Here is a 23076-nt window from a genome sequence, read left to right on the forward strand (position 1 = left end):
GGTTATTATTTCTTCAGATTTATTTTATTTTTATTTTATTATTTTATTTTATTTTATTTTATTTTATTTTATATTTTATGTATATATATCCCCCCACCCCCACCCCATTCACTCATTATCTAACCTCTGGGACTCCAGTGTATCTGTTAAATCTCTTGACATTATCCCAGAAGTCCCTGAACTCTTTTTTTCTCTTTCAGTCTCTTCTCTCTCTTCTTCAAATTGGATAATTTCTATTGATCTTTCTCCAGTAGATCTTTTGTCATCTCCATCCTGCTATTAAGCATATCCAGTAAACTTTCATTCCAGATACATATTCAGTTTTTCGTTTCTCTAAAATTTCCATGTGGGTCTTTGTTATGTTTCCTATTTCTCTGCTGAGGCTTCCCATTTCTTCATTCATTATGAGCATATTTTCCCTTACTGAGTTTAATTATAGCTGCTTTAAAGTCCTGTCAGTTTCTCTATGAGGGTCATGTCAAGGTAGATCTCTGTTGATTATCTTTTCTTTTGAGAGTGGATCATATTTTCCTGATGTTGAAATGTCAAGTAATTTTGGGTTATATCCCAAACATGGTAGATGTTTTGTTGTGGAAGGGAAAGTGTTTTTGTTAACTCCCCAGATTAGTAGTTGCTTTTTGTATTTTGTCCACAATTGAAGGTTGTTATCTGTGAAAGAGTTAGTCTACTAGGAGCTTACTCTGACACACCAAACATACCAAAAACTGAACTCCTTACATGCTTTCTAACCCTTTAACTGGCTCTTAGGCTTCCTGCTAAACTACATGCCCCCACCATCACACAGACAGATTCTTTATGTCTCCATCAGGTGGAGTCGATCAGGACTGCCAAGGGTAATACAGTCATAAAGATAAAGTTTATCGTTCTCACAACTAACATTCTTGTTGCTTGCATCCTCCTCCTTGCCACCCTGACACACACACTTTTGTCACCAGAGGTGAAAGAATTTTGATGTACTTAGCAACAGGTACCACTGCCCCATCAGGGGTGTGGGGAGACAGGAAAATCCCAGAACAAGGTGATGACAGAAGCCAGGAAATGTAGTATATAAGAGTGGATGGCAGAAAGCTCTGTCAGTACAGGCTGGCATGGATGTGGGCATGTATACGTGAGCTGAAAGGGAAAGGGAGTTTATTTTTTATTTTTTTTTTTATGTTTATTTCTGAGACAGAGAGAGACAGAGCATGAGTGGCAGAGAGAAAGGGAGACACAGAATCGGAAGCAGGCTCCAGGCTCTGAGCTGTCAGCACAGAGCCTGACGCGGGGTTCGAACTCACAAACCGTGAGATCATGACCTGAGCCAAAGTCGGTCGCTCAACCGACTGAGCCACCCAGGCGTCCCTGAAAGGGAAAGAGATTTTAAAAAGAAGGGGAGACAGGGGCGCCTGGGTGGCGCAGTCGGTTAAGCGTCCGACTTCAGCCAGGTCACGATCTTGCAGTCCGTGAGTTCGAGCCCCGCGTCGGGCTCTGGGCTGACGGCTCAGAGCCTGGAGCCTGTTTCCGATTCTGTGTCTCCCTCTCTCTCTGCCCCTCCCCCGTTCATGCTCTGTCTCTCTCTGTCCCAAAAATAAATAAAAACGTTGAAAAAAAAATTTAAAAAAAAAAAGAAAAAGAAAAAGAAGGGGAGACAGAAGGGCCAGGAGCCAGCTGTGCCCACACTTGTGCTTGGCCTTTACCATGTGGTTTCATGTAATCTTCAGAACAACCCTGTGAAATGAGTTATAGTATTTGTATTTTATTTGAGAGGCTCAGAAACTGAAAGAACTCACATGATTTTCTTCAAGTCACACAACTTAATAAATGAGGAGGCAGAAAAAAATGTCATTTTGCTTTCCTAAGGTTGGTTTTACTCGTATGAGGTCCCTCTGGAAACCCTGGGGAATGGGAAGGGTCTTTCTAGGTTCTGCCACCTTCCTCAGTGAGAAGCCCAGGCATCTGACCTCGAAAAGTTGGCTAAGAAGCTGCACTGTGACCCTCTTCTATGTTTCAGGTCTTTACTCTCTGCTCAGAAGGCAAACTTGATCTGCCTTAAGTTTAGTTTAGCTATGGTAAGCCCTTCTCCACTTCTCAACAACCCTTCCCTTTCCCCACCCCACCCTCAGATCTGTCTCAGTGTGCTTCTTGATGGGCTTTGTAATAAGCCAGATCCTTAACAAAAAGAGTTTCAGGACTCTTAGGAAGATACACAGGGATCACTTTGTCAGAGGCAGATTACTTGAAGTTGAAATTCTTATTTACAGATTTCTCTCACTTCTCTGACCTCTAGTGCCCTTGTCCTTGTGCTCACTCTAAAATTTCCATTCCATTGAGTAATGTTCAGAGAGAGAAGCACATTCCAAGAGGCATTACCTTCTTCCACACATAGCTCAAGAGTCTGAATTCAGGTCCCTCTCTCTCTTCAGTTTTTTTCCTACACCTCTCTGTGTCTAGGATGCTCAGAGAAGTTCACTGGTTCTCAACTATGGATGATTTTGTACTCCAGGACCGTTTGGTAGTCTGGAGATATTTGGGGGGAATGCTAGGAGCATCTAGTTAGTAGACGCCAGGGTTGCTGCTAAACCCTCTACAGTGCACAGGACAGCCCTCCAAAACAAAGAACTGGGCAACCCAAAATGTCAATATTGTCAAGGTTGAGAAACCCTGCAACAGACTTCTAGAGCCTTTCTCTGTGTCCTTTTCTTTCCTTGTCCCTTTCCTTCATTAGGGCCATTCCTCTTGGTCTAATATTATGCTAGGCCAGCATTGCAGCTTTATACCTCATCATTGAAGCTTTCCCATGCCTGTCCAGCAGTCAGAGCTGCAGGGGTGACCATTTCTGGTGGAAGGCATCTGGTGGAATGGGAAGTTACGGAATGAACTGCTAAGGGACTCTTGGGAAAGAACCCATGAGTGGGATTTGTGGATAGGAGTAGTACAGGAACCATCAGTCCTCAGCCATGGCCATCGTGGATGTATCTTGGCTGCTATGGAGCTGGAGTTAGGACTTGTCTTTCAATGGACATGTATGTGATGGTAGAGGAAATCATCAACAGTGATACAATTTATAAATCTTAGAGAACTTGAAAACTTTGGGGGTTGAATCTAAAAATAGTTTTGGCTATGGTTATTTTTGAAATGAAATAAATTATGAATAATTGTGACTTGCTCAGTATCTATTATTTATGTCATTAGAAGTACCACGTTGATTTTTTTTGGTAAGCTGTGTTTTATTGCAGCTCCAAAATCTGTTCCTGTATTTGCCTTTTTCATTTGCCTGAACAAGATTGTCAGTTCTCAACTTAAAAAAGAGAGAGAGAGAGAGAGAGAAAGAGACATTGTTCTCACCTGGAATCAATTTTTCCCCCTTTTCTGTTGGAATGAATATCCTAGTTACAAGGGGCCCACACAACCAGAACATTTACCCATAGCCATTTAAGACTGCCGATAAGTATAAAGTATAACTCTGTTACAGTGACCTCATGTCAGTGTCCTTTGCAATTCTGATTAGTCCTGGTAATTATTTTGGACCTTTCATCACCTCTCCCAAGTCTCTGCCCCGTGTTAGAGTTGTGGGGCAGTAAAGCTCTGAGCACTAGACAAAGGTGCTCCCAAGTCTTCACATCTGCAAGAAAATCACTGCATAACTCTCACCTTCCCTCTACACCTTTGGTTTTGACAAATTATCTGGAGAAAACAGAGGACATTATTACGTTGCATACACTTGGAACATGAAACTTTTGTCCCCCAAGAGTTTGAATAAAAACTTGTAACTGCATTGGATTAAATGTCAAGTGTCAAATGTTGATGTTTTCTCTGCCCAATGTATCTACCTTTGCCTTGAAATGTATCTGAGGTATAGATAGTGCTTATGGTGCTACATAGTTCACTTTCTTTTTAAAAATTTTTTTTAATGTTTTTATTTATTTTTGAGAGAGAGAGAGACCCAGCGTGAGCAGGGCAGGGGCAGAGAGAGAGGGAGACACAGAATCCCAAGCAGGCTCCAGGCTCCAACATGACAGCAGAGAGCCCGATGGCAGGGTTCAAACTCATGAACCACGAGATCATGACCTAAGCCGAAGTTGGACACTTAACTGACTAAGTCACCCAGGCGCCCCTAACTTTAAAATAAATTTGAACATCACGCTACTCTGTCTCCTATACTTAGTCATGACCAACTGTCATGATTATGTCATGACCAGTATGTCATGATTAGCTGTTAGGATTAAATAAGAATTTAATCAGCAGCTCAAATGGTCCCACTTGGGAGTAAGCTAAGAAAGGTCATTGAGGGGCACCTGGGTGGTCCAGTCGGTTGAGCGTCCGTCCGACTTCGGCTCAGGTCATGATCTCACCGGTCATGAGTTTGAGCCCCGCGTCGGGCTCTGTGCTCATGGCTCAGAGCCTGGAGCCTGCTTCCAGTTCTGTGTCTCCCTCTCTCTCTGCCCCTTCCCCGCTCGTACTCTGTCTCTCTCTCTCTCAAAAATAAGTATTCAAAATTTTTTTTAAAAATAAAAAAAAAAAAGGTCATTGACACATAGAACAAGAAATTCTAGGGGAGCATTGTTCCAAATTTGGGGGGAAATTATTATTGTTAAACCTGCTGTTTACAAGATTCTCAAAGTTTTAGCCCACAGGGACATGGTGGCAGTGTTTTGTTTCACTTCTTTAAGCTTGATGTTTAGTTTTATTACAGTATAGCTGTCAGATGTTGCTTTAAAAGCCCTTAAAAGATTTAATTGTCTTGGGCAGCGTCTGACTTGGCTCAGGTCATGATCTCACGGTTCATGAATTCAAGCCCCACATCAGGCTCTGTGCTGACAGCTCAGAGCCTGGATGGAGCCTGCTTTGGATTCTGTGTCTCCCTCTCTCTCTGCTCCTCCCCTGCTCACGTTCTGTCTCTCAAAAAGAAATAAACATTAAAAAAAAAAAAAACTTAAAAAAAGATTTGTCTTTATTTTTAAATATTTCAGATGCATGCTTTTTCTGCTCAGCCCTCATTTTTGTTATATGACCTGGGGGTATTTTCTTCAGATAGTATTTAATCTTATTATGGATTAATGTTTCTGATACTATGATTTTTTACTTTCCAAAACATAGCAGCCTTCAGAACAATCTAGTAAAAAACCTATTGCAGTCAACTCTAACACTGCTTCATTGTGCTTGAGAAATGAAAGGCTTTTGAGGTAAGCTAAGGTAAACCATCTCTGTTATCATGGTCTTTTCCCTCATTATTTTTTATGTAGATGGGTATTCTACATTCTGCCTCCTCTTCTGGCCACTGTTCTTGGTATCTCTGACCAAGTTGATATTCACATGTTAAGCAGAAGCCTTTCAGGCACTTGAACCTGAGAGTCTACCAACCTCTGGCCTCTACCCAACAGTAAGATGTCAACAATTTGGATTGAGGCTCCTAATATGAAAATTGTGGTAATATATTGATCAAGACATTTTAGTTTGTTGAATGTGGGTATACGGATGAATTCTGATTCACAGAAACACCATCACAGTAACATCTTTAATGATTAATATTGAATTGTTCTGCATACCTTTAAATGTGCCATAGTGATGATAAACACTGATAAATTGATACACAGAATCTTCCACAGTGGTTTTTGAAATGTAAAATGGCACTTATTATTAATGTATTATTTATGAGTCACAGCCAGGGTGATGATGCATCATCCCTTGTTACTATCTACTATTAGCAGATATTACTAAAATAGTAGCATCTACTCTTTTGTCTGTGATAGGCAGCTCTTTAAACAAATTACACATTGATTACTAAGAATTCAAGCTTTTCAGTGTCTGGTCAAGGCAAAATTCCACCTCAAAATTCAACAGAATCAGGAGAAACTGCAGACCCTGAAAAGATATTTACAAGACTAGGAAAACTCTTGGACTATGGGGATATATTTATGCTTAGTTCTTTTAGCTTATTGAACAAGAATTTATTAGGCACCTGCTAATTGCTAGGTTAGGACCTGAAGGAGGAGGAGGAGGGAGTGAACAGTAGTGTAAAGTGCAGCTTGGCAGGGTGGGGGGGAGGGTCAAACAAGATAAAAACTATAAAAATTCATTTGATTTTAGTGACTTAAGAAGAGTGGTGTGGAGAACATGAGGGGGCAGAAACAGTGTCAGGTGAGTTGAAGTGTGGTTACCATTTTAGAAAGTAGACACTTTTTCTCCACACATCTGAGACATTTGACTTTCAAGAGGAGGAAAGAGAAGTATGGCAACTAGAGGGGTGGTTTGCTGTGTTTAAGACAGGATGTGTTTGGAAAGTATTTCAGTTTTGATGCTTAAAGAGTTTGATGGTGCACAAAGAAAGAGAACCATATAGTTAGGTTTCTAAGACCACCCCTGGCAATCTGGCCTTGGATCAGAGGGGAGGTATGAATCCTCCCTTAAGTCAGAGTGTATGGAAGATGGGTGGGCAGGAATGTTTCTACACTGCATTGCTTTCTATTCAGAAAGAACTTGGAGCTTTGTCTTGTTATGAGAATCACAAGCTACTTTCTTTTAATCAAAAGTAATAGCTTCCTTTCATAGTACTTTTGATCTGTTCTTTATCTGCCATATAAATAAAGGCTATTATGCCTCCTAATGATCTCTCAGGGGTTATCAAAAAGTAACACATTTTTGACGGTACTTTACAAAATTAAAGAATTTTAAAATGCTAAGTGCTTGCATAATCATTCATCTTAACCTCATAATTCGGGGGCCATTTTGCTCCCAATTTAGTATGGATTTTATGATCCAGAGCTGTTATTTTTTTTTTCTATTGCTTTTTACCTACTGATTTTCATTTACCTTCTTCTGTGGATTTTTGCTAGTTCAGCTATAGTAATTAGTATTAAATTATTTCTTGTAAACAAAGCAGAAATAATATGAAACCAAATTTTTGGCATAAGTAAAACATCTTTCGGTTTACTGTGAAAATTCTCATTTTTATTTTCCGTGTAACGGAAGATAAAGATTGTAGACTTAGCATAATACCTTGTACATTCAGTCATTTGAGATCTTAGATTTTGAGGAAATTGTGTTATTTAAGGAAGCCACTAAATCATTCTACACCTCATTAATTTTTTTTTTTAATGTTTATTTTTGAGACAGAGAGAGACAGAGCATGAATGGGGGAGGGTCAGAGAGAGACAGAGACAGAGAATCCGAAGCAGGCTCCAGGCTCTGAGCTGTTGGCACAGAGCCCAACGCAGGGCTCGAACTCACAGACCGTGAGATCATAACCTGAGCCGAAGTTGGAGGCCCAACCAACTGAGCCACCCAGGCGCCCCTAAACCTCATTAATCTTATCTATAAAGTCAGAATAATGCCTATTTCCAGGTTATCTGTCCCATTTCACAGAATTACTATGAGGTCCATCTGATATGTCTGTAAACATGTAAAGTGTAAAATATTTTAAAATGTATTATGATGTGAAAAATATTAGACCCCAGGCTCTCCTGGCCAATTACAAGCTCCCCTTTGACTCCAAAGCACACTTGAATAAGCGTGATAAGAAATGAACACAGCTAGCACAGGGCTTTCACTTACCACTTAAGCATCACTGACTTGTAAGTTTCTGTGCTAATCTACATCTAATTTAAAAATCTCTAAGAAACCATCTCTTTTGGGGGGAAAATTACTGCAGCTGATAAACTATGTATCTTTGTATAGGGTAATGTTTCAAAGTGCCAGCTCTGAAATTAGGCTGCCTTGGATTCGAATCCTGGCCATGCCTTTTAGCAGCTAAGTGTCTTGGGTAAGTTTAAATTCTTGGTGCCCCTGACAATTTTAACTCAGAAAAATGGTGGTGTTAACAGTACTGTTCCACAGAACAGTGCCCTTCAGATGACAGCAGAGTCATTTAAGAGCATAGTGTCTGCCAGTGCCATGTGCTCAATAGATGTGAGCTGTGATGTGTATGAAATTTATAGTGATATGAATCAATATATAAAATAATATTGCTTATAAAATAAGTACCTTCAGAAGATTAAATTATAAATAGCCAAGTTCTGACCGGATCTTTTCATTTAAGTAGCTTCACCCACGAGATTTTAAATACCTTTGGAAGAACATTTTCTCTCTTTGAATCATTATAATAGCTTACTTTTGGGGGTTCCAAATTTACACCTAGTAAGTAGTTGGCCACATACCTGTAGCCCAGAAATGGTAGTGGTGATTCTTTCTCTAACCAAAAAAGATTCTGAAATACTGTATACAATGCTTTAAAAAAAAAAAAAAAAAAAATGGAAGCAGGTCTCTGCTCTGAGAAGGCAGACAACCTGTGGTGCCAAATCTGGCCACTAGAGGGTGCCGATAGCCAGCGACCTAGCCCTTCCTTAGCGACTGAGAGCTTGCCCTTTTGAGAGGGGTTCAGGAACTGCCACTAATCATTATCTGTAGAACTCAGTGGTGTCATGCTTTCTCGGTTCCAATCACCATTGATCTGATATTGGCCCATCTGCCTTCTCAGGGACCAGGGATTGAGCTGGAAACCTATTCCCCTCCTTTGTAAACCTGTTAATGCTGAGCCAATTGAGCTTTTCATGTTACCCCTGCCCTTTTCAAAGAGGCTCAGCCATTCAGAAATCACGGTGGTCACAATTCAGTTGATTTAGGAGGATTTAATTGTATTCTATCCTACTGCTTCCACTTTTCCTGCTCTCAGTTATCCTATAAGTTAATTTCTTGATGAGATCTAAGAGATTTTACAAAACAGTTACCAATTATTCAGTACTTCATCATTGTGCAAAGTTAGAAACCCACTACTTAAAAATCAATAAACAGTGCCTTCATTTTTATACTCAGAGCAGAGATTTGGCAGGGGATGGGGAAACTCCCACTGCTGTTGACCTAGCAAAACTACCTAGTAGGAAATCTGCCCTCTTCATTTTTAGTTGGTATAATTCAGGATGACATTCATTAAAGGTCAATAAAAAACAAAATTTCTAGTGATTGAAAAACTATAGACAACTAGGAGACAGCTGACAAAATCTGCCACTGCCTCAGTATTTTAGAGTCCTCTCTCCTTCCTTGGACAGCATGGTCCAGCACAGTCAGCTTTTCTGTCAGATGGGCTAAGAGAGTGAGGGTGGTCTACGTAGAAGACTCTGGAATGAGTAGGGTTGAGAGGAGGCCTTGAGCTTATCTCTGAGGAGGGGCCAGTGCCTGTTTCTTCCCTCTGGGTGAGCAGGAGAGATGTGCAGATTGGTGACCACAGGACTGGAGTGGGCCTGCCTGACAGTTAGAAGATTATGCATTTTGGTTAAAAGAACTTAGAGCAGGAAGAGTTTCATTCACCTGGATCTTCCTAACTAAAAATGGGGTGGGTGTCATGGGAACCCAAAAACGGACAGTGTTGTGTAGACCAGATTACAATATTTGCAATATTTAAGTCAGTTTGAAGGTAATTCCTCTGCATGCAGTATCTTTCAAAATGACTTCCTCCTGCTCTGAATCTAATGAGGCAAAGGAAATTTCTCTCACAATATTTTTGTCTAAGAATGCTTTGGAGAATTCTGACATTTGTTGGTACTAGGTCTGTTGGGTCATTTCTTAAGGATTGGAAGTTACGTGATATTGTATACTAATACAAAATAATTTCAGGGTAATTATCCAGTGGATTAGCTCCTCTGAATAACAGCATGTGCCAGTCACTTGCTAAAAACATTTTACGGAAAGTTCCTCAAGAGCACATTGAATTTAACAGCCATATGCTTTTTTGTTACTTTTCCACAGGAGGTAAACCAATAGTATGTCTTTCATTTGATAAGTAATTAAAGATGCATTTTTCCTTTTATCCTTATTAAAATTGGACCGTTTAAGGCTGAGGTGAAATTTCATCCTGAAAAATAAAATGTTAAGATTTGCTAGCAAAACTACTTCATATTAATGTATAGTATTCAAGCCAGAGCTCACATTCTGATCCCCAAGTTTCCACAAGAGACCACAACCTCCTGGCTTCCCAGGAGATGCAAAGTGAGATTGGCCAGTTAAGATGAATCCCTCAATGTCCAGTCCTTGCTTCCTCTCCCATGTCCGCATTAGTGGTGGCGCACTCAGCAAGCAGGTGTTTGGTTCAAGGGAAGATCTCACCAAAAGTGTTTGCCTCTGTGAGAGGTGATAGCGATAGCTTGTTCCAAGCCCACGCTGGAAAGCTCTGGGAACGTGGGGAATGTGCTCATTTTACAAGGTGGTATTACAAATACAAGTTTGATGCCATGTTCTCTATTAAATTAGTTGGTACCAAAAACAATTTTTAAAAATCTAATTTGGTGCCATTCTCAGACCAAAAAAAAAAAAAAAAAAAAAAGCCTTCATGAAAAATTCATTTTACTGTAGTCCCCTAAGTGTAAAAATTTTAGTTTGCTATAAATTTTTACCCTTAAGCTATTTTGCTTGCAAATGACACTGGCATATTACTGTCATCTTAATTTTCAGTGACTTATGCATAATAGTTGTGAGTCTAAGATGACGACATACCTCATAAACACTACTGTCCTCTCCCTAAACCAGAAAGTCAAAAGTTTGAAACATTACGTTTGAAAGTTGATGCCCCCCCCCATAAGACACATTTAATTTAGCCAGTTTTATGTTCACTTAGTCTCATTTTCTGTTTTCTTTTATCTTAGATTAATAACATTTATGAACATATCTTAAAAGTTATTAACGAAAGGACAAGGGCAGAAGCTGTCATCTTCAGTTTTACTCAGTTAGTGGTTTTGCTTTGAAGTTTGCATAAGACTGATTGTTATTAAAGTAGGCAGGAATTTTTTTTTCTTTTAACGTTTCATAGGAGCTCTCTGATGTGTATTCTTTTAAATCCCTGAATATCTTCCTGGAGTTTTGATTGAATTCGTGAATTTGTATGTTAATATCTGGGAAATTTAAAATACTGTTTCAGCCACCAATCATGCCAATCTAAAAGTAATATTTATGTTAAATGTTATATTTTTGGTAAATTTTATTTTCTGAGGCCCATGTGGCAAGTAAGGATGAATAACTTTGATCAAAATTTGTCTTCGCTAAGTTTTAAAAAAATATTTTGCCATATTTGCGTCAGACCATGATTCCTCTTCTGTGGTAGATTGATGCCTCAAAACTAGAGTCAGAGGTACCTGCTTATTTGTAGGTGTTGTTTCACTACTTAAAAAAATTATTGCAATCTGAGTTTCATGATTTGTGGTTTTCAGCTGACCTCTATTTTTAAACTTTTTAGAGATTTGTCAAAGTAAATTTTGCATCTTTAAGATAGGAATTTAAATCGTCAGAGTAAGTTTTGTGAAACTGCTGCAGTAGAAAGCTACAAATGGTTGTTCTTGGTGATATTGGTAAGAACTCTATCCTCCCAGGGCACTTCATTCAATGCATGTTTGTCAAAAGAGTAAACTGTGGTGTTTATTATCATTTTGAAGAATTTTTTTTACAGAAGCCATTTTTCTGGAAAAGAATGAGTCGGAATCAAAATAAATGTATTATCCGGCTTGCAGAATAAACATGTAATGGAGCATGAGACCATCCTGTAGTGGAATAAACGAAATATGCTGGATAATACCCTGATTTTCCCAGATACTCCTTTTCCTTTACTTAAGTTGTAAGTGCTCCTACTTGATAGCATGCGCACGCACACACACACACACACACACACACACACACACACACACTTTTTTATTTTATTTTACTTTTTTGGAGTTAACAGATATGTGCCACAGTGTTGAAGGGGACTTTTCCTGTTGCCACACATTAGCACTAGAGACCATAGCTGAAGACTGCAGTAGCCCATATTCTGAGGAGAGCCACCAACAATTGAGGCCAGACATCCCTCTCCAGGGTTTACTAAAAGCCCTACCATCTTTCTTTCATTCAGTAAATATTTATTAGGTACCTGTTCCAGGTAGTGTTCTAGGCACTGGGGGTGCAGCCATTCAGAAAGTTCTACCCTTATGGAATTCACAATCCAGTGGTCTAGTGGAAGAAGAACGTAGCTCTCTTCTTGCTTCGATTAAAGTCAGGGGTGGAGGGATGTCTTCCAGAGAGCCAGTCACAAATTGGTGGTGCCTGCAGGAAAGGAGACTGGCATCTAGTATCCCAGCCAGCTGCTCGCTAAGCTGGTTGAACCAGCAAACCCACTGACATGCCACTAGAGCAGAATTCAGTGGGGAAGTTCTGGGAGTCTGGGGGGCATATTAACATAGACATAAGGAAAAGATGCCTGGAATAAGAGAGAGAGCAATGTCCGTGTCTCTCACAAAGAGTTCTGTAGGTAGCAGACTTCTGTAGGTGGAGCCAAGGCCTGCAGGGTAACCGGGGTCATGTTGGCGTATTCTAGGAAAGAAGAGACTAGGGTACCTCTCCCTTTCCTTGGGTCCTGGTGGCCCCTGGAAAGTATGGAGAACAACCTCTGCAATCTCTGTGGCTCTAAACACGGAGGTCAGACATCATAATGCTGCCAAGGGGGCTTCCAGGCCAGAGGAGACAATACCTCACCCAGAGAGCTGCTCTCAAGAGGGGTGAGCACCACGATAGTACTGCCCACCCTGTCAGGAAATCCACACACACTCCTGAGTCACAAACCACCAGTAATCAACCAAACCAGAGCAGGACTGAAACCTCCTTCCACCAACAAGTAACCATTCCCATCACAGGATCCCGGTTTCCTTCCCAGCTCCCAGCTCCCAGCTCCCAGCTCCCAGCACCAGAGGAGCTAGACCTTGAAAAGAGATGGGAAGAAGGTTCTAGATGCAGGCATCCTCTCTTTCCACTGTAAGCCTCTTGGTCTGTGCAAGCCCATACTGAGGGAAGGAACAAAGTTTATCATTAATATGACATTGAGGTTTATAATTAGCCTGGACTTTTAATAACTAAAAGTGACCAGAAATCAGTGAGATCTGTCCAAGATTCCTTAAGGGATGTGTCAGGGAAATTTGGCCTAGTACAGCTGAAAAAGTATGAGTGGAGAAAAATGAAACTCTTTTAAGTTTATACAATGGTTACACAAAGATTTGACTGCCCAATAAACTAGTTACAGATATGTTTTAAGGACTTTGTAAAAAAAAAAATTGTAATTTAAAAAAATATTTTTATGTTTATTTATTTTTGAGAGAAAGAGAGAGAGCACAAGTTGGGGAGGGGCAGAGAGAAAGAGAGACAGAATCCCAAGCAGGCCCCATGCCATCAGCGCAGAGCCTGACGTGGGGCTCGACCCCATGAACCGCGAGACCATGACCCAAGCCCAGATGAAGAGTCAGCCGCTTAACTGACTGCACCACCCAGCCTCCCCAAGGACTGTTTTTGTAAATGTTTATTATCTTCCATACTAGTCATAAAGTTAATTTTTAAAGAAATAAAATATATAAGCAAAGTTAATCACTCAATTTGTTAATCTCATTTATGGCTTAATCAATGTTTTAAGATATTCAAAGTATTCATCGGAATCGCTAAGAGAAGGCATCAAAGCTAATAGAACTTCTTCATCTGGCCCTTAATAGATCTGGAAAGATTTAATTAGTAATTTGGTTTTAAGTTACTCAGATTTTGTTGTATTGGGCCTAGAATTTTAGAGCAGCTTACAGTATAACAGGGCTATGCAGGAATGAACTCCTCCCTGATATTTTTAGCAGACAAAACTACTACTAGAAACTGAAAAGCGTAGAAGGAATGGGTATTCAGCTGCCATTAAGGAATGCAACTGAAATGTCATCATTCCTTTTTCACATGGGTGGCTCAAGTTTCTCCAGATCAGGGTGATGATAGGGATGCTTACCAGCTTGCAGCTCATGGGGAGATCCCAGCTGAACACAACACCAAAGCAGCGAGCAGACAGTCCGAATGGGCACAAGCCAAGTCTTGCTTCTGTATCAAGGGGACATGTCTTGTTGGTTTTGTCTTGGCATTTCTCTTATTGATAAAATGGTGGCATCTATCCCAAATCACTATGTAGGAATGCATTTTGCTAGAGAGCTGATAAAATTAAAAATGCTTAAACATATCACTTATTTCATAAGGCCGATTATAGCTAAAATACAACAATAACTTATAAATAAAATACTCCATTGAGAGGAAAGCTGGGATTTTTAAAAGCAGTGCTTCCCTACTTTTAATCTCTGAACAATCTGTCAGGAACTGTTTTATGTGATTTCTGGATTTTGAAGTGCTTGTAGATCTTGGGAGACCTAGGAAACAGCTCTTAGTAGACTCCAATCCCAACTTCTATTAGTGGGTTCGATGTGGGCTGTGAGTGCCTGCATGAACACGTCTAGCTGAGAGATCTGTGGTGGGTCACTTGGGCTCTCCTGGTGTCCTGACCTCTAAAATAGGGCTGATAATATCTACCCCATAAGGTAATTGGTAGGATTAAATGACTTCATGCCCAGAGCGTAGGACAGTGTCTAACACATTGTAAATGATTAGTAGTCAGCACTTTTCTCTTCTCCTCCACTGATATCCACAAGAAGTGGTTTTCTCCCTTTTCTTTGGGAATGAAAATAAAATCTCAGTGTCCTAAATTTACTTTAGATGCCCTGAGGTTAAACAAATGCTTCATGGCAGTTTCTCTTTAGAGTCCTGAAATATTTATAGTCATTTAGTCAGTCAGCTGTAGACAGGGGCCACTCAGCTCAAACAAGTTTGCATGTAATTCTGTCTCCAAATAGTGTCTGTTTTGGGAAGAAGGTTCTGCTAGTAGATTAATGTGAATGTAGCTTTTAAGGGCATGTTTTACAGTGAAGAATTCCATTTTTATTCTTTAGTGTGTCAAGTGTGAAATTATCACAGTCTTCGTTATTTTTATAACTCCCTATTACTCCATATTTTAAATGTATCTGTATGTCTTTCTTTAACAGGCTTCGTACTAGTTTGGATTGACTTGAGAGTCTGTGTATTCTTCTCAGTCTGGAAATGAAATCAGGAAATGCCTTAATACATTGGTATTTCGATGGTTTTTGAACAAGTGTCATACCTATTATCCCTGTTGTTCAGTCTTAGGGAAGAAGGCCCCTTACCTGTTTATATATATCTAAACTAATCGGCAGATTTGACTGGATTTTTGCTAGTATCTTGGTGCATTCCCCACTCTCACTGTTAGCAAAATGAGTGTGGCAGCCTCTGTGAACAGTGTTTTGTAAAACCGAACCAGATTCCATTCAGCACAGTAAAAATTTGAGCTACAATGGAATATTAGGGGGAAAAGGAGTATACTGCTCCAGGCCACAAACAACTCAAAACAGTCTGAGGCATGCACTGGTAAATCTTACAAAATGCTATAGGCAATTCAGCATCAAAATTGCCATAGAAAATTATTGTTGTTAGCCATTCTGTTGATAGTTCATATTGTTAGAATTGCTAGCAGATGGGAGAATAGATGAGTCAGGATACGGTATTAACAATCCATATTTTTTTAATCATAAGCCACTAATAAGGTCTGTAGCATCTGTGAGATTTAAACAGTTGCTAGGAAGAGTTTGTTTTCCCAGTAAACACAGCAAACCTTGTACAGGATTTTCTTGATTGACTATTTGACTAAATGTGTTAACATTAACATATAAGACCATTTGCTTCATTGTGACGGTGTCGTGTTTATTTTGACAGACTGATTATAGCAGCAACTCATGGACCCGTTGAGTCTTGAATGTTATCACATTTATGCATTTTAAAACTTCATAATCTTATTTCTGCTGTTTTTAGAGAGTAAGACTTTTGAAAAAAACCTCTCATGTAATTGGGACTGTTTTTGACAAAATAATATAAAAATCTAAGTGTTTTCCTCAGAGAGCTCTTAAGATACTATTTTAGGAAGTAATTCACTCTTATCACTTGAATACAATACATTAGGTTTTTACATTTGTTTTTAATTTTTTGTTTAATCTTTATTTATTTTTGAAAGAGAGAGAGACAGAGCGTGAGCAGGGGAGGAACAGAGAGAGAAGGAGACACAGAATCCGAAGCAGGCTCCAGGCTCTGAGCTGTCAGCACAGAGCCCGACACAGGGCTCGAACCCACGAACTGCGAGATCATGACCTGAGCCGAAGTCGGACGCTCAACTGACTGAGCCACCCCGGCGCCCCCATTAGGTTTTTATAGTAGGTTGGATACATAAACTTGCAGAAAGTTCTGACGTTACTGACAACTCTTAATGGTCAGTAACTAGAAGCTTTTCTGGTTCTCATAGAGTTCAGAAGTAATTCTAACGATTAAAAGAGTGAGCTATCAAAGCGATCAGTTTTAAGATTTAATCTTACCTTCTATGTTCTCACACCACTCTGTTGTCTGTGCCCCTGCATCAGGCAAGAGCTAGTAAGTAAGGGAGCTGTTCACTTGCATATCATTTATTTGGACTTGCTTTTTCTTTTTTAAGGGCTACTAAGAAATACGGTTTTGCTGGGTAGTGATCTGTAATCCTCCCAACCTCCTGGATGGAATGTGACAATCCAGGACAATTATTAACAAAATGGGCTGCGCGGTCAAGCTGTCACTTATGTACCAAACTATACCAATTTTCAAACAAATGCTGACCTCTATTGAAAAGTGGTTTTAACTTTTTTGTTTACCTTACAAGCAATCCATCTGCTCTTCTAATTATTGTTTAAAAGTTAGGGTTTTTATTTAAACTCTTTCACTTGTTTTAAACAGCGTTTCTATAAGAGGTGGGAAGTCCTAGTCTACCGAGTGTCCTGAAACTTAAAGAAAATGGTATTTCTACCTTTTGCTGACTTTCTGCAGTTTATTTCATTGTAAAAAAAAAAACTGCTTTATAAAAATATCGTATGCAAGGTTTTCTCTTCACTGTGATCTTCCTAGTTGAATATTTTCCCTTTCAGCTATTTTCCCTTTCAGCTCAGGTTGAAGACCCTGGAAATTTCTTAGCACCACACCCTTCCCATTCATGGTGTCGTAACATTTTGAACACTCTGGCAGTGCTAATTAAAAGTATCAAACTTGGGGCGCCTGGGTGGCTCAGTCGGTTAAGCAACCGATTTCAGCTCAGCTCATGATGTCACAGCTCGTGAGTTCAAACTCTGCATGGGACTCCGTGCTGACAGCTCAAAGCCTGGAGCCTGCTTCGGATTCTGTGTCTCCCTCTCTTTCTGCCCCTCCCCAACTCATATGCTCTCTCCCTCCCTACCTCTCTCTCTCTCTCTCTCTCTCTCTCTCTCTCTCTCTCTCTCAAAAATAAGTAAACGTTAAAAAACATATGCATCAAAGTTGTTATAATGAAAAAATGCATTGGCCTCGAGGTCAGATTGTATCTCTGCCATCAACCAACATTGTAACTTTGAGCAAGCTGGCTCCCATTTTCTCACCCAAAATAAGGAAGCTAAAATAGATCATTTCTGAGGTTTTCATTTGCAGTAAGATTGTGTGAGGTTTAACTCATAACCCAACCTTATAGTTTATGCTCCTGTTAAACAATGGTTTGTTCATATGCAGTGGTGTTTAATAATCCCAGATTCACAAAGTGTTTCTCTGAGGCTCATATGATTCAATTTACCTGACCTCAGTTTGAACTCTTTTTATGGCAATTGATTTTCTTCTCTGTCCTTAATATGTCTTGCCCCCTGATACTTGTCATTTCAAATGTTCAAGAGAAGCAAACATTCTTGTGAATAGAAAAACATGCCTCGGGTAATAAAACAGTATTGTCCTGAAACTCATCTCCTTTTCTGTGGCTGTGAATTTGAAGTAGTTCTGTCTTTGCTGATAAGGCCTTCCTGTTACCGCACGTCCACTCATTTAGTCACTTAATGAAGTTATATATCCTTGATGTTCGTCACAGTTGTCAAACTACAGTTTTCTCTCAGAATGTTAAGATCTGAAAATCTAAAAATCATCGTTCGTTGTGCAAGTTCTGTGTTACCATTAAATTCAAAATCAAATGTTATTAAGTAGAATTAGCCTACAACATATAAAAGCCATCTCGAGATGAGTTATTCATTTTTATACATTTGTTCACATACAGCCATAACCACGATGTACGCATAACCTAAAATTCTCTTCACTGACTTCACTTACAGAACTCTAAACTGACAACTATGGTTTACTCTGCATTTATTTTGGAATTAGTCATCTGGCAGATGGCTATGGTAATATAGCTACTTTGTGTTCCTTGTATTGTAGAAAGATGGTTCATAAGTAACATTTCTTTGCTATATTTAAAAATATATAAATTCAAGTCAATTTACCACAAGCTCTGTTGATCCATAAACATAAAAATTCTGAAGTGATTTCCCTTCCTTTTTGTGAAGATTTTCAAGAAAGCTAATTTTAGTGACTGAAGCTTCTGTCACAGTAATATTGATACTAATTCAGGAAGCTCAACTTTTCCTTCTTGTATTATCCTCATTAGCCCCCAAAATTGTTTTCATTTGGATTAGCATTTTAAAAGGATGATAGTGGAATTGTTTAATATTACAGGACCATGTTTGTCATTATGAGTCTCCATAAAATTTTATCTGGTTTGTGACCCTATTTACTACTAAGCCGTCGAGCAGTAGTGCTTTCCAAGAGCTTGGAAAAGCTGCTCCTGCCCCATTTCTCCCAACCCCGCAATCATTTTCATGCCTGTGAGGCTTGGTAGCTACAGAAATGCAGAATACTAAATATATGTTATTAGGATTTATCATAAGTCAGAACTCAGCCAGAAGTGCATGTCTAAAATCATACCCACTGTATAAAAAATAAAAACTTCTACCAGTTAGGTTCACATTTGTTTTTTTTGTCTAGATGACACCATGATCCAGTTATTTAGAAATCTACTGATATTTCTCTTCTATTAACAAAACGAGAAGAGCCTCTGGCAACAAAGGCTACAGTTTGGGGATTATTTTTTGTTGGATACCATAGATCGTAAAATCAAGGAGAAAACCTTGTCCTGGATAATCTGATCCTCATCAGTTGCTTCGGTTATAGCCTAAATGCTGATGATTCCCTAAATCGGTAGCTTTAATTTCTCTGCTGAACTCCAAAACTCCAAATTATAATCCATATCTAATGTCTCCACCCTGATGCTTTGTTCATATCTCAAACTCAGCAGGACTAAAATGCCATGTGCTCTACTCCCGTACCTTATTAATGATAACTCTACCCCATCACCCTAGCTTGAAGCCAGAATCATCCTAGCCCTTCCTTCTTCCTGACCCTTCGTAATCAATCAGTCAACAAAGAAAGCCCTATCAGTTCTACTTCCAAGTCTCAGATCCCTCCCTTCTTCTGAGTCTCCACTTCCTTTTTCCTAGTCCAAGCCTCATCCTCTCACTAGACTGTGCAGTAACCTGCTGACAGGCCTTCCTGCCTCCATTTTCACCCATGGTATTCCATTTTCTATACCTGCTAGTAGGTACATTTTTCTATCTCATATATGATCATGTCACCAGTTATGTTCACAATTATCTAGCATTTCCTTCTTCGCTACGGAAAGTTTGTAGCAACATGCTTAAAGGTCTCCTGTCTCCTTCTGTCTCCTCTCCTGACCCCTCCCCCCATGGATCCGCCCCACATCCCGGCAGCCAGCTGAGGTCTCCAAAAGTATGGAGCATTTGGGTACCTTATACATTTCTATTCATGCTGCTTCCCTTCTGCCCTGTCCTATTTGCCATCTTCTCAGCTTACCCATCCTTCAGTCAATTAGCCGTGTGTGGACCTGTCTTGCCAGCTAGATTGCAAGTTCTCTGTGGGAGGTAGAGTGTTCTATTCATCTCTGTATCCACATGCTTGGTCCATAGAAATTATCAATAAATATTTTAATAAACGAGTACTCTGGAGTTCTCTGACAGCTCATCTGAAAATGTAACTATGTATGTTTCTTACATAGATGTCAGATTTCCTGTAACTTCAACCTTACAGAGCCACAAATCTGAAATCAAATTTTTTAAAAAACAAGAACACTAGAAACTGGTGGTACAAGGTTCAGCACTAGAACCATGCTCTGTCTTTCCTAAAACAGCCTCAAGCCGTCATTAATGTATTTATTTTTATTTAGTGTAATGCTTTCTAGGACCGTTCAATCACTTTTCTGGTTCCCAATAGATGAACAAACTATGTAAAGAGAGAATGATATCCGTCTAATGAGGGTCATGAAAAGGAGCTGATAGCTTTCTCTCAAATGCAGATAAAAAGCCAAAAAGGAGAGAGGAAATTAATACATGGCATAGATTAGTAGTAGAAATTAATAATGGGGATTCATCATTAAGGAAAGATTGCTTTAGGTCCTGTGTCCTCTCCTTTAGAAGCCGGCATATTCTGTAAAGTACTTCATAAAGATTTTCTCTTCAAAACGGTTGAAACAAAGTTTTTACCACCTAAAAAACTAAGATTTAGATACTTCATAAATTTTCTTATATGGAACATCTAATTCCCTAAGAGTCCTGGATGATTCTCCAACATCACAGACCTGTTCGTCACACATTTTACAGACTGAAAATATACAAGTCTATTAGAGGAGGAAAACTTTCTTCTAAGTAGCTTCTTTCTCTGAATTTAGTCCATTACTGTAATATAATATTTATAAACTGTTGGTAATTTGCCCCAGTAAGGTAGTATAAGATATTTACAGGAATATCTTAATGCAAAAATTGTTTTCCTTTGCTTTGATGCTGTTTCTCCTAATCTTAGAGTAACCCATTCCTTTGAATCATTTTTTTCTGTATTTCTATTTACCCACCCTCATGCCATGGTATTTAGCAGTACAGTTTGATGGTTTCTAACCGTGTTTACAGTATCTAAAGTTTAAATATTTTTTAGAATATCTGACAGGGAGACCTGAAACTCATTCATAAAAGTCAATTACAAAATAATGATAAATAAATTTAGAATCAAATACTAAATTGTGTTGTTTAAATTATGAATGTTATATTGAAATTCAGAGATGGGAAGATTAGTGTGGACTGAAAAAGCGACAAAAGTGAAATGGGATCTCATGTAGACAGCACCCGGACGTGTCTTTCTTTAATTTTTTTTTTTTTTTACATTTATTTATTTCTGAGAGACAGAGACAGAGAGCGCGCGCGCAGGGGAGGGGCAGAGAGAGAGGGAGACACAGAATCCGAAGCAGGCTCCAGGCTCTGAGCTGTCAGCACAGGGCCTGACGCGGGGCTCGAACTCACAAACCGCGAGATCATGACCTGAGCTGAAGTTGGACGCTTAACCGACTGAGCCACCCAGGTGCCCCGTCTTTCTTAGGGAAACAAGGCCCTGTGTGGTGTCTAATAGGTTCTTCATCCCCGCCCCCCATCACCTGTTCATCCAGTTCAGAAAGTTCTGAAGTCCCCTATTGGCTTATTCTTTATCCTCCCAGAGATTTGAACATATTTAGCCATATTAATAGTGGCATGATTAGTACTTGGGTTAAAAATTAATGAAGAATATGATAAAATACAATGCATGATAATATAAATGTGTATAATGGTGTGATATAGTAAGGTAGCTTCTTTTTATGACAGGGCATATTGTATATATATATTATTATATATATGTATACACCAGAACTTTTCATACACCAAGGCACGTGGTACTCACCTTCAGAATCATCATCCTGGGAGCCCACATACTCTTTCCCGTAACACTGTCATGCCTATATTTTTGGAACGCCTCTTTTGAATTTACTTCAGAGTCTGTGACTCATTCTTTTCAGTATCCTCAGTGGTGACAAACCTTTTTCAGTGAGAATGGATTTTTTAGAACCAAGAGTAATTTAGGGCCAGGTAAGGTGAGGAAAGTGGAGGATCAAGCTGAAAAATGCTATTTTTGGTTAAAATTGACATGTTGACTATAAAGTAATGAGAGCACTTTCTGATTTGGCTCATAAAGTAACCAAAGACAGTTTTCTTATTAAAACAAAAAATTGCTGCAAGTGTTATCATATTAAGACCAAGTCTGAATTACTCTCATGGAATTCTCCTGCTGTGGAGCAGATCATGATTCCCTAAAGTCCAAACCCTGCTTTGCCTAGCTTGGGACCCCACCAGCCCCTGGTTCTGCAGCAACCATAGTCCTTCCTCAACATGGCGGAGCTTCCTCCTCAGGGCCCTGCTCATCTCTGAGACACCCCCCTTTTCAAGGACCAGCATGGTCCCTGCTCTCCTAAAAGGGATCAGCTTAGTGACGCTTCTCTCTTTTTGTTGGGAATCTGTTTAAAAAAAAAAAAAAAAGAGCAAGAAGCAATAGATGTTGTCCCCAGGAAAATGTACACTGAACCTGCGAAATTGGGTACATGAGAAGCTTATTCATGGACTTAAGAACCTCTCACTGCAATCAATCTGTACTATATGCAGTAGGGTCTTGTGTCAGTCCCACATGTTTCTAGTTGCTGATCTCACCCTTCTGACTAATATGCAAGTTTCCTTTATTTTTTTTAAGAGAGAGGGAGAGAGTGCAAGTAGAGGAGGGGCAGGGAGGGAGGGAGGGGGAGACAGAGAGAGAGAGAGAGAGAGAGAGAAAGAAAGAAAGAAAGAAAGAAAGAAAGAAAGAAAGAAAGAAAGAAAGAAAGAAAGAAAGAAAGAAATATCCCAAGCAGGCTCTGCACCACCAGCACAGCCTGATGTGAGCCCCAACCCATGAACCATGAGATCATGATCTGAGCCAAAGTCAGACGCTTAACAGACTGAGCCACCCAGGTGCCCCAATTTGCAAGTTTCTTAAGGCAAGGAAATAGTTCAGTGCTTCTTTGCTTTCCTTACAGTACCTACCAAGATGCTGAATATGTAATAGCATTCTGTAAATCACTGTGGTTTAACAGATTTTTTAAAACCACTTACCTGCCACCATTGCTTTAATAGTTTCTGAATGAGACAAAGTTTTAGACTTTTTTTAAATGTTAGTAAGATAAAGCCCAAGTGTTAGGTTATATATTTCAGGGCATCTTAAAATATGTTTCTCAGGAGATAATCCATATCTTGCTGTTTTCACATATAAAAAAAATTTTAACGTATATTTATTTTTGAAAGAGAGAGCGTGAGTGGGGAGGGGCAGAGAGAGAGGGAGACACAGAATCCAAAGCAGGCTCCAAGCTCTGAGCTATCAGGACAGAGCCTGACACAGGGCTCAAACCCACAAACCGCGATATTATGACCTGAGAGCCAAGGATGG

At 39.5% G+C, this 23076-nt stretch overlaps 1 protein-coding gene across 1 annotated transcript in view; it reads left to right on the forward strand.

Moving 5' to 3' along the window:
• STK3 (serine/threonine kinase 3) overlaps positions 1–23076 on the forward strand; it is a 291291-nt gene that overhangs the window by 265920 nt on the left and 2295 nt on the right.

This window comes from Lynx rufus, unplaced genomic scaffold (genome assembly GCF_022079265.1).
Source record: "Lynx rufus isolate CCGP_SWC_20201006 ecotype Redwood Valley unplaced genomic scaffold, mLynRuf1.p SCAF_26, whole genome shotgun sequence".
NCBI classification, from domain to species: Eukaryota; Metazoa; Chordata; class Mammalia; order Carnivora; family Felidae; genus Lynx; species Lynx rufus.